The sequence below is a fragment of the Dicentrarchus labrax genome, unplaced genomic scaffold (genome assembly GCF_905237075.1).
Source record: "Dicentrarchus labrax unplaced genomic scaffold, dlabrax2021, whole genome shotgun sequence".
Lineage (NCBI taxonomy): Eukaryota > Metazoa > Chordata > Actinopteri > Moronidae > Dicentrarchus > Dicentrarchus labrax.
In genome coordinates, this window is record NW_026136744.1 from 7458 (window position 1) to 20337 (window position 12880).

The 12880-nt window shown below is 40.3% G+C and overlaps 1 long non-coding RNA gene across 2 annotated transcripts; it reads right to left on the minus strand.

Moving 5' to 3' along the window:
- Window positions 1–1269: 1269 nt before the first annotated feature.
- Window positions 1270–12302, minus strand: LOC127359637 (uncharacterized). 2 transcript variants are annotated; one of them, XR_007882686.1, is made up of 3 exons: window positions 12176–12302; window positions 11488–12092; window positions 1270–1432 (listed from the first exon to the last, which is right to left on the minus strand). It is a non-coding gene; the product is annotated as an uncharacterized LOC127359637 (long non-coding RNA). The 2 variants fall into 2 exon arrangements; XR_007882685.1 differs by lacking the exon at window positions 1270–1432 and adding an exon at window positions 10654–11289.
- Between the last annotated feature and the right edge of the window lie 578 nt (window positions 12303–12880).

The window sequence follows — 12880 nt, forward strand, 5'->3', positions numbered from 1 at the left end:
CTCTCTCTCTCTCTCTCTCTCTCTCTCTCTCTCTCTCTCTCTCTGTCTCTTTCTCTCTCTCACCCCAACTGGTCGAGACGGACGACCACCCACCTAAAGTCGAAGGATCTGTCCTAGGTTTCTGCCTTTTAACAGGCAGTTTTTCCTTGCCCTTGTCGCCAAGGTCTTGCTCATGGTGGTACTGTTGGGTCTCTGTAATTAATGTTATAAAGAGTTCGGTCTAGACCTGCTCTATTTGAAAAGTGTCCTGAGATAACTTCTGTTATGAATTGGCGCTATACAAATAAAATTGAATTGAATTGAATTTAGTAAATATAAAGACAGTAGCAATCAAAACCTGAGTCTGGGTTATCAATCAGTTTATGGAGATACTTGATTAAAACTGTATGATTTGTCAGTAGTGGAGTTAAATATAACAGTAAATATAATTACACACACTCACTAACTTAATACAAAACTAAACTGAAATTGAAAGGATCACACTGACAGGTCTCATTCACAGCCCTGTCTTATATGATTGCAAATCAACAAACAGTCCATCATTTACTGCAGTTCAACCAAAATTGAATTAAAATGTTAAAGACCAGAAACTGTAAAGGTGGACTTCTGCCCAGAAAACTGTACCCAGCCCAGCTGGTAACAGATCAGCTCAGTATGCTCAGTATATGACTGAATATTTGAGCTATAAAATACTGGACCCAGTCTGACCTGGTAAATGTTGGGAAACAAATAGAAATGTTATAGGAATAAAACAATGTATGATAAATGCACTTAAGATACATAATTTAGGTCACAAATCTATTTATTTAGCTTAAAGTTTTAATGTTGGACACGTTGTTGTTCAGATGTCACATATTACTCATTTTAATTTTCAGTGTTGATTTATATGTTTCCATGGTGTCTTGTGTTTGAAGCATCATCCAGTTGGTTTGTCATTGATGTGGATTTGCTGCTCATGTGAATCCTCCCACAGTGTTTCATTAGCAGCTGTAACCACAGTGACTCTGATAAAACAGGAATTAGCAGAATCCATCTGATATGAAGCTGTGGTTTGAATACCACTTCCCTCCTCTTTGAAGAGTAGTCAGATATCTGTGTTCAGGTTTTTGTACAGCCTCTTCTACACTTTGTATCACTGTGTTTCTAGAGCACAGTAGTAGAGAGCTGTGTCTGCCAGGGTTAGTTTTCTGATGGTCAGTTCAGTTGATGAACTTGTTGTTTCAGATTCATATCGTTTATTGGGAATATATTCTTTGTGTTTTTGCTCCTTTCCAGAGTATAAACTGAGGAGCCTGAAGGTCAGAATGTCTGTACCAATGAAGGTTAGGATCATCATGACTTGACTCAAATCGACATTTGAGTGTGACAGATTCTCCTTCTCTTCCACTGACTTTATCTCCTACAGGAGAGATTGTGTCTCCAGCTATTAGTCCTGGAAAAAGTGGAGAAAATGAAGCCATTAGACTAACATTGTTCATGAGGCTGAGAGGAGAAGACAGTGGAAAATATCAAGTGTACAGTGTTACTCTGTGGACAGAAACAGCTCAACTGTTGAGAGATTTCTGCTCTGAACTCCAGTTTCCATCAATCTTTAGAAAAGAATAAAAACATGTTGTGCTTTCTATCTTACCAAAGAAAAGAGCAGCAAGAATAATCCACAGCCAATGTTCCATCTCTACAACAAGGTTTAAATCAACAGGAGAAACTAGCTGATGTTCAACATTCAGTGTGACAATTGTTCTCTTCACAGCAGCAGTTATTATTGACAGAATGGTTGAACACAGTGCAGAAGTAGTGCACCGCCTACTTGATAATGTCGCCCTCTAGTGGAGCTAAAAAGTTGAGTCCAACAGTGTGGAAAAAGGCTTCCAGCAGCTTGTCAGTGTGTCAGCTTGTGTTTTTGTACAGAGACTGTGGGTTTGCTGTCACTGTGGGCCTCACAGCACAGTAGTACAGAGCAGAGTCTGTCACTGCAGCAGAGGAGATCTGCAGATCCATTTGGGTTTTATCCTCACTCACTGTAACTGACAGTCTAGAGACTGGGTTAGACATTAACATTCCTGTTCCTGAGTGAGAGATGAGGAACTCTGGTGGTTTTCCTGGATATTGTCGATACCAGAAGAAATAATCATCGTAACTGGCAGCTTTGTAGTATGTGTAGGACAGAGTAACAGTGCTGTCTTCTAAACTGGACTCTTGTTTCTTCAGTGGAGTGAGTTCTTCACAGCTGACACCTAAAGGAAGACATAACTCTGTTATACAAAGTTGTACAATTCTTTCCATCACTGTATTCAGAAAATATTGGAGTGAAACTTTAAAAAAGTTAAACCTTTGAGAATGACCAGAAATATCAGAGAAAACACACAATGATGCAGTGACAGCATGTTGAATAAAGGTAATGTTTCTGGTTTGTGTATTGAACTCTGCTGAATATGGAAGTTCCTCTCTCTTCTATAGTTCAGTAACAGCTTAGCTCCTCCCTCAATCTCTCCCTCTCCTCTTAGATCTGTATTTTCTTCCCCCTGGTTAACAGACCGGTAGCAGCATTTTCTACCAGCTGGAGGTGGGAAGGCTTTTGTTGTTTATTCTTTTATCACTGGAGTTACATGTGATGATTTAAAGGGTGGATCACACTTTTAAGGTTTGCAAACACAAGAAGGACACAATTTGTTCTCCTTAATGGAGAAAATATTGTTTCATCCCAGTACAACTGAAGTCAGCTGATAATAAAAGGGAACCTCAGCACCACATATTGTATCGGGTTGCTTAACATCAACAAACAGTTTAGAATTATTAGATTTTACCCAGTTTTCAGAGGTTAAGGGGCAAATAAACAGATCTCAGATCTAGAGTCACTCAATTAGTGAATCTGGAACACTTGACATGTAATAAACCAGTTGCCAGAATTACAGAGTTTTAATGGAAAGTACTGTCACATATTTTCATAAAAATGATGGAAACTGATGTTGTGTTGAGAAATATTTAGATCTAAAGAGGAGAGTAACTGTGGTACTTTCTTAAAATAATTATTACGTACATACCTACCTTACATTTGGACAAATATTTATTTGAGTTTTACATTTTAAATCAAAAAGTAAAAATCTGTATGAACCCTGTGGTCAACAGTCTGGGGTCAGATCCCATTCATGGGACAGCTACATTAATTATTTTTCCCTTTCCTATGAAAAAGGAACTTTTTTTCATTTCATGCACAACCCTGTTGTGATTGTAGTGAATGGTGGGCTGTCACTAAACCTACACAAAACCACAACAGCCACCTCAACAATCTGTAGAAAAAGATACAGCAGGTATGTAAGAAATAAACAATCAGGGATTTGAATTTTTTGGATGCATCTGGAAGACTAGATATTCTGACCTGGCAATGTAACTCAGGTGAATTCTGCAGATTCTTAAAAAACATTGTATGGTCGCCATTGACTGAGAGTCTACAAATTTTGGATTTTTTAAAATTTTTATCTAGGGGCAACATTTAAACTACATGAAAAATGACAGGCCCTAGGATTGATCCCCTGTGGTACACCACACGATTTAAGAGCACATATTTGTGATGCGCACACAAATATTTCTTGTTTTAAATATGTGCAATAAAAATTTACAAATGCACAAATTGTCAGGTATTTGCAATTTTCATCAAATACATATTTGGAAGTTGTTACATTGATATATGAATTGTCAAACCCGCATTTGTCTCAGTGCTTTTAATTTGTAAACCTCCCTGCATTTGTGTGTGGATTTTTGAGACTTTCCTGACGTGACTCCGATACACAAATGCATTTTTTTTCTACAAGGGGGTCGTCTGCAGCCAATCAGATGTCTCACCCCTTTACAGCCAATTACATAATTGAAGAAATGGGGCATAATGTACATGTCCAGCTGAAAGAGAAAGCTAAAGATTTTGAGTGTTTTGCAATGACGTGCAGGACACAGCACAACTGCAGATTTTTATTCAGGGAGTTAATTCAACTTTTGAAGTGTCCGAGGAGCTGGCAGTCTCTACAAAGTTGGATTTAGACTGGGCTAAGCTGGCGAGCATCACAACGGACGGTGCTCCGAATATGGTTGGTGCGTCGCGGGGGCTAGTGGGGCGCATAAAAAGAGAAATGGAGGAACGAGGTCTCACCCCCCCACTACAAGTCCACTGCCTGATTCACCAGCAAGCACTGTGCTGCAAAGTTCTGAAGTGGGAATCTGTCATGAAGGTGGTTGTGTCTTGCTTAAACTTCATCAGAGCAAACGGACTAAAACACAGGCAGTTCCAAGCTTTTCTATCCGAGCTGGAGTCTGCCCATGGAGACGTGCTTTACCACGCTGAAGTCAGATGGTTAAGCCGGGGTAGAGTTTTGAAGCACTTCTACAAGCTGCTACCTGAAATCAACCCCTTTCTCCTGACAAAGGGAAAAACTGTCCCAGAGCTGATTGACACAGAATGGAAATGGGACCTTGCCTTTTTAACAGAAATTTTAAACAGCCTCAATTTACAGCTCCAAGGCAAGGGGAAATTAATCTGTGACATGTATTCCCACGTCAAAGCATTTGAGGTTAAACTGGCGCTGCTTATTGGACAAGTGCAAAAACAAGACTTCACCCATCTCCCTGCTACTCGAAGCCTCTCAGCTGAGGAGCCAGCGGTCCCGTTTCCAACCAAGAAGTGCAAGGACGCACCGACATTAATGACACCTTGCCTTCTCTTCAATTTGAACTGGCTGAGTTGCAGACCTGCGTTGTGCTGAAAGACGCATTCAAGCCCAACTGTCTCATAGAGTACTATGCTTCCCTCCCAAACGAGACCTACCCCAACATCAGAAAGCACGCTATGAAGATGTCCAGTTTTTTGGGAGCACATATATCTGTGAGCAAACTTTTTCACGTATGAAGTTGATAAAAAATCCGACGAGATCAAGACTCTCAGATCAACACCTGCATCAGTCTCTGAGACTGGCTGTAACTGGAATGGAACCTGACATCAATCTCCTCACCAGTCAGAAGCAAGCCCACAGCTCACACTGATGTGGTAAGCCTGCTGATTTCAGTAACTATGAATATGAAAAAATGTCAGTATAGTAATGCTCTTTTTATAGGCAACATGTTTCTTGAACAGTGATGTCACATACAAAATGAGACTGCAGCATGTCATCTGCTGATGGGCTGCTTGTGTTTTTTTATCTGCCATTCCTGAAGGGCCTGCATGCTTCCAGGACCACCCTAAAGTCAGGAGGAGAGATTGTGGTTGACCGCTCCCACCCTGGAGCCAGGATCCTCATCATCACAGCACAAAAACCTAATCTAAGAGTCATGTAAATACCAAACCAGATCACCTTATATACCTGTTTATTACAATTATTCTGTATTAATGTTATTTCACTGTGGCCTTAGTAAACATACCTGTTAGACGAAATAATATGTTATGCATTGTTAACTCACCTTTATCTGAGAATACAAAATCAGCTCAACAAGATAAGACTACCTGATTCTTACCATTATTCTGTTTTAATATTATTTCACTGTGTGGCCTTAAGAAACAAACTAACCTGTAAAGACAAAATACTTACCTGTTGTTAACTCACCTTTACTTTACTCTGTACATACAAATTCAGCTCACCTAGATAAGATTACTTCACCTGATTTTTACTATAATTCTGTATTTATGTTATTTCACTACCTGTAAAGACAAAATACCTACCAAATGTTAACTCACCTGTACCTGTTACAAAATCACATCACCTCATTGTTACCTGGCATCAGCTTGTGTTTTCATTTTCTATAAAATAAAAGGAGTATCTGTGGTACTTCAAATAAGACTTTCTATTACTTTTTTGCAAACCAACAGGTGGTGCCAAGGCCCAGCGAAGGGCAGCTGCAAAAAAATTATCATTATAATCTCCACAATAATACTGGTTGTCACTTTGGCCCATATCATTTCCTGTTATAGACTGACCCCGGCCCCCCATCACAGAAAGGAAAGTTGATGTGGCCCCGCCGAAAAAAAGTTTGGGGACCCCTGATTTAGAACATCTCTCTTCTCAAAGACTGTATTGACCACTCTGGATGTGTATTGCCACCGTGTTGGTGCCACTCGAGGGAGATGCCGCTGGCAGATTTCGTCCAGTATTTGCGTGCACCGAGGCGATCTAGAAAGAAATGCAGCAAGGCCATTGAGGTGGGCGAAAAACTTCTTGCATTCTTTAAGCTTTGAGGGCCCCTGAGTCAGTACTAAATTGAGCCGATGTGCATAGCAGTGTATGAATAAAGCCAAGGGTGATCTCTCCTTAATTTTAGCCTGCACCCCATTTAATCCAGAAGACAATGACCGCTGCACCACCATAACACTGTGCCACGACTTTACCCACACATTCATTTTCCACCAAAAATCAGATGATAAGACCTGCAATGTCATCGGCTCGCTTCCCACTGGTAACATCTTCAAATCTGACCAACCGCTCCACACCTGTGCCCGTTACGTAACGCAGGGACCAGTGCGAGCTGCGCTGCGTTACTCGCGGCTGTCGTCTCATCCACCATAACAGAGACAAACGGTGCTTCATTAACTTCCCTTCTGATCTCTTCTCCCATCACTTCAGCAATAGCAGTGATCAGGTCCTTTTGTATTTTGCCCGACGTCCCACTAAACACTTTATTAGTGGACAGGTGGTAATGTAGATCCGTGTTGCTCTCAGCAATGAGAGAAAGAAGCTCCACATAGTTTCCTCTGTTTGTGGATCCAGTGCTTTCATCGTGTCCTCGAAATTAAAGTTCCTGCTTGCCCAAAAAATAACACGGTTTATCAGTCTTTGTAGGATTTCCCTATTTTTCTTCACCTTTTCGTTGTGGAGCTCCGTTTCCCTGCGCACTTGCTTGCTCAGCTGTTGATCCACTCTGGTTTCCCCAAAAGTTTTCGAAAGCACCGTTGCTTATAAGTGTCCGGGGTACCGCTCGTAGTTAGTGGACTGAAAGTGGCGGACAAATCCTTTTCCCGGTTGTGACAGGCTTGCTAGCTTCGGAGTTGCCCGACCTTTCTCAACGATGTCCAGCTTTTCTTGAAAAGTCCATCTTGAAAATGGCTTTGACAATATATCTGCAACCAAATCCATTTCTTCTCCGTTTATACTTGCTCGTTTAGTTCACTACAAAATGCAGTTTGCTAGCTCTGGCTAGTACGCTCTCTGACTATCCAATCAAAGGGTGTGAACACGCTGACGTCACCGTACGCCTGCTAGAGGGCCTCGGTGTCGCCAACTCAAAATCTACAACAATTTGATCAACACTTATTTTATGCTACAGGGCCCGCAGACCTGATTGTGAAGGCCTCCAGGCAGATTGCTTTGACCCTGGCAACAAATGATGGCTGAAATGTGATTGGTTAAATGCTTTAATGTGAAAATACACGTCTGGAAGCAGCTCAACCAGAGGAAAAGCTATGAAAGGAAGCAGACAGACCATTTGGAATTATTTAATAATAATTATAAAAAAATATATAATTATTATATAAGTATTCATGGACAAAATATAATTATTTATATATTTTTAGAATGTATTATCAGTCTGTGATCAGATATTTCTTAGGCCAGCAGAGAAGGCCTTGCAGGCCCTGACAGCCTAACACTGAGCTCAATATGATAGTTAACCTGCAATTTTGAATGTCACATCAGCATTTGCTGTTACATTCAATTATGATTAGTTATTGTTTACATAAATAATATCCCTAAACTATCCCTATATCCCAAAACCTCATTGTTATCAGAGTTTCTATGGTATGATACAGCAAGCATTTTCTGTTCTGTGTTTTATCTTTAGTTCACTACACAGAATCCACACTGTATCATCACATAGCATTGAAGTTTAACAGTGTGTGAGTCCCTCTAGTGGATGTTGTGGAGTATTCTGTTGTCTTTGCTCCAAAGGTTTTTGTACAGAGTTTTGGTGTTTCCTGTCACTGTGGGCTGCAGAGCACAGTAGTACACAGCAGAGTCAGACAGCTGAAGCTTCTGGATCTTCAGAGGAACTGATGTCTTGTTGATTGTAGCATCAATTCTGTCTTCCTCTGTTGGATCATCCCTTTTTCCAGAGTAACGTTGCAGTATAAACTTGGGGACATTATTTAGTTCTTGTTTGTACCAGAACAAATAGGAATATGTTGCAGTGGACCCAAATGTACATCCAAGTGTAACTGTCTCTCCTTCAGTAGCAATGACATCTCCTGGTGGCTGGGTCACTCTGTCTTCTCCTTTACACTCTGGGGAAGAAGAGAACATGCAGAGGAAGAGATGAATCAATAAAGATGATTGATTAAAGGAGAACAATCAGTAGGTTTAAAGAGTTACCTAGCCAGAGAGTCAGAATCAGGATGTTTCTCAGCCAGTGTTTCATGTCTGCAGTGAGAGGGGAGGAGAGAGAGGAAGAACATTGATACTCTGATGGATCTGGGCCTTCACATCATTGGTCCTTCCTCTTTATCATCTGTTGAGGAACTCTCAACATTTACATCTCATTTATATTCAGCAGTGAAATATCTCAGAAACTGCTGAATGGATTGTCATGAGCTTTTATCCAGATATTCATGGTTGTCATTATATTTGGTTCATTCATGTTCCCCTCAGGATGAATTGTAAGAACTTTGGTGATCCTCTGACCTTTAATCAGTGTTTAATTAGTCCCATACTTTGGTTTATGACCAAATACCAACAAGATTAATGACATAGCTGAAGTTGATATGAGGATGCAGCAGTTCTAGTCAGTAAGATCCAGTGGGTGTCTTTCACTCTTAAAGTATTTTAGATATAAAATTCCTTGGAATATGTTTCTGTACACAACGAGGACTATGGATTTGGTCCATATCAGTGTAATATCCAGACTATATGCCATTAGCAACATTGTATTTAAGCCAGTTTTCAGATTTTTAGGGGGAAAAATGAGCATCACCATGTGACCTGTAGACAAGATGGCTATGTACTACTTTGAAACTAACACATTCATACACATTCACACACTGATGCACAGCATCAGGAGCAATTTGGGGTTCAGTATTTTGCTCAAGGATACTCCAACATGTTGTGCAAGGAGCCGTGGATCGAACCAACAACCTTCCTATTAGTGGACGACTCTGCCTCTGAGACACAGCCGCCCTATAAGAACTTTCTACTCAAGTTGGAAAAAAAGGAAAAAGCGTTCCAGCACAGGTATCACAGAGTCTTTGGAGGAAACCTTGGCACTCCAAGAGGATTGAAATAGAAGAGACAACATCTGCATCATTAACCGACCAGAATCAAAAATGTAAAGGCACACAGAATTGGGCCTGAATGCACCACCGGAGATTAACATATTAAATGGTATAATTTTTAATTATTCCTCTTTTATTACCAGGCTCCTTAAAACTGAACTGGACTGCATAGAGGGCATAGACTAAATCATTTACCTAGATTTTTTCCCATCTGATTAACGCTGCCTAGGAAGGTATAGGTGCCTATAATGGGACTTTATTTCTCTTTTTAAGATTTAAGCAAGAGAGCCTTATATTATTTAAACCCTTCTTCAAAAAGAAGAACACATGTGTCCAAACAATCATAAAATCATAAATCTCTTAAATGGGAGAGGAGCAGTGGCAAAGGTTTAAGCCCCCTTTCTCATAGTCAGGTGTCTATATTAGCAAGGGGGGGTTTACTTTACTGTGTTTTTTTTTTCCTTTTGGGGCTTGGCAACCGGCGGTTGGGGAATAAGATCTCTATATTTCTTAAATGAAAATGTTTTCATCTTGCCAACATAACAAACAGTTCCTGCAATAACTACAGTACAGACGTCTGACCTGCATCTACAGCACTGGCCCATGGTTGAATCAAGTGTGGATGAAAATTCCTTAAACGTGTCCTCAGTTTTCCCTGTGTCAATCTTGAAGCGGCTCAGTATGAATTTGGGGCTGTTTCCATCCTGTTTGTACCAGAAGAGATAATCATTTGATGAACTGCTGTTATATTGACAGTCAAGTGTTACTTCCTCTCCTTCAGTCGCAGTCACATCTCCTTTTGGTTGCAGCACGTTGTCTCTTTGTGCTCTGCATTCTGTAAAACAGCAACAAACAGGATCAGTGTGCTGTTAAAGAATCATGTCAATGTTGGATTGATATCACAGAAACAGAGTTGTGTTCATACCAAGGCACAGAGCAGCCAGCAACACTGAGATGAACAGAGGCTGCGTCATATCTGCAGTGTTGAGTAACTGTGAGCTACAGCAAGTAGAAAGAAGGCTGTGATCTCTCTGTTTAGTCTTCATCAACACTAAGTTGGTGGATTAGAAGGAGGAGCCTGATCACACTGACAGGCCTCATTCACAGCCCTGTCTTATATGATTACAAATCAACAAACAGTCCATCATTTACTGCAGTTCAATCAGATGGAAAACAAAACTGAATAAAAATGTTAAAGACCAGAAACTGTAAAGGTGGACTTCTGCCCAGAAAAATGCAGACTGTACCCAGTCCAGCTGGTAACAGATCAGTATGCTCAGTATATGACTGAATATTTGAGCTATAAAATACCGGACCCAGTCTGACCTGGTAAATGTTGGGAAACAAATAGAAATGTTATAGGAATAAAACAATGTATGATAAATGCACTTTAGATACATAATGAAGTCACAAATCTATTTATTTAGCTAAAAGTTTTAATGTTAGACACGTTGTTGTTCAGATGTCACATATTACTCATTTTAATTTTCAGTGTTGATTTATTTGTTTCCATGGTGTCTTGTGTTTGAAGCATCATCCAGTTGGTTTGTCATTGATGTGGATTTGCTGCTCATGTGAATCCTCCCACAGTGTTTCATTAGCAGCTGTAACCACAGTGACTCTGATAAAACAGGAATTAGCAGAATCCATCTGATATGAAGCTGTGGTTTGAATACCACTTCCCTCCTCTTTGAAGAGTAGTCAGATATCTGTGTTCAGGTTTTTGTACAGCCTCTTCTACACTTTGTATCACTGTGTTTCTAGAGCACAGTAGTAGAGAGCTGTGTCTGCCAGGGTTAGTTTTCTGATGGTCAGTTCAGTTGATGAACCTGTTGTTTCAGATTCATATCGTTTATCTGGAATATATTCAGCTGAAGATCCTTTTGCTCCTTTCCAGAGTATAAACTGAGGAGCCTGAAGGTCAGAATGTCTGTACCAGTGAAGGTCTATATAGCTGCCAGTTGTCTCATATTGACATTTGAGTGTGACAGATTCTCCTTCTCTTCCACTGACTTTATCTCCTACAGGAGAGATTGTGTCTCCAGCTATTAGTCCTGGAAAAAGTGGAGAAAATGAAGCCATTAGACTAACATTGTTCATGAGGCTGAGAGGAGAAGACAGTGGAAAATATCAAGTGTACAGTGTTACTCTGTGGACAGAAACAGCTCAACTGTTGAGAGATTTCTGCTCTGAACTCCAGTTTCCATCAATCTTTAGAAAAGAATAAAAACATGTTGTGCTTTCTATCTTACCAAAGAAAAGAGCAGCAAGAATAATCCACAGCCAATGTTCCATCTCTACAACAAGGTTTAAATCAACAGGAGAAACTAGCTGATGTTCAACATTCAGTGTGACAATTGTTCTCTTCACAGCAGCAGTTATTATTGACAGAATGGTTGAACACAGTGCAGAAGTAGTGCACCGCCTACTTGATAATGTCGCCCTCTAGTGGAGCTAAAAAGTTGAGTCCAACAGTGTGGAAAAAAGGCTTCCAGCAGCTTGTCAGTGTGTCAGCTTGTGTTTTTGTACAGAGACTGTGGGTTTGCTGTCACTGTGGGCCTCACAGCACAGTAGTACAGAGCAGAGTCTGTCACTGCAGCAGAGGAGATCTGCAGATCCATTTGGGTTTTATCCTCACTCACTGTAACTGACAGTCTAGAGACTGGGTTAGACATTAACTTTCCTGTTCCTGAGTGAGAGATGAGGAACTGTGGTGGTTTTCCTGGATATTGTCGATACCAGAAGAAATAATCAGTTACATCAGCTTGTTTAGAGTATGTGTAGGACAGAGTAACAGTGCTGTCTTCTAAACTGAGCTCTTGTTTCTTGACTGCAGTGAGTTCTTCACAGCTGACACCTAAAGGAAGAGATAACTCTGTAACTTTATGATCTAAAGGTTTTTATCAATGAAGCTCTTTTAATGTTAATGATCTCACCTACCTCTTATTGTGAGCAGAAACAAAGTCACAAACAGACTGAAGTTCACTGACAGCATCTTAAAGATAAAGACAATCTGTCTGTTTTTTGGATGAAACACCACTGTGAAAGTTTCTGTCTTTTCTGTACTTGAGTCTCAGTTTTGCTCCTCCCTTAATCCCTCCCTCCTTCCTCTCACAACTCTGACAAATAGTGTGTTTGTCACTGCTGTGCTGCTGTTATTCACTAAATGACATAATTTCCATCAGGTAACAAGTAGCTGATAAGGTCACACTGATTGACACAAAAACTGTGTCTCTGTAAGATGATCAGTGCGAAATTAAATTTCCCTTATTTTGTAATTTATCTTTACTGCTCCACTACTTCACACAGGAGTTGATAGTTGCTGATAATAATATATATATTTTTTTTTATTTACAAGTGTTTCTCTGAGTACTCAAAGAAACTTTATATAAAAACATAAAAGCAGCAAAACAACATCAAATAGTAAAACACTAAAAACACATCAGACTAAGCTAAACATTAAAAGCAATTTTAAAAAGGTGAGTTTTTGTCAGAGATTTGAATTTTGGGAGGTCGGTACAGTCACGGATGTGTTTGGGGAGCGAGTTCCAGAGGGAGGGGGCAGCTTCAGAGAAGGCTCTGTCACCCCAGGTTCGGTGCTTGGTCCTGGGTGGTGGAGTCAGGAGGTTTGCATTGGATGAGCGG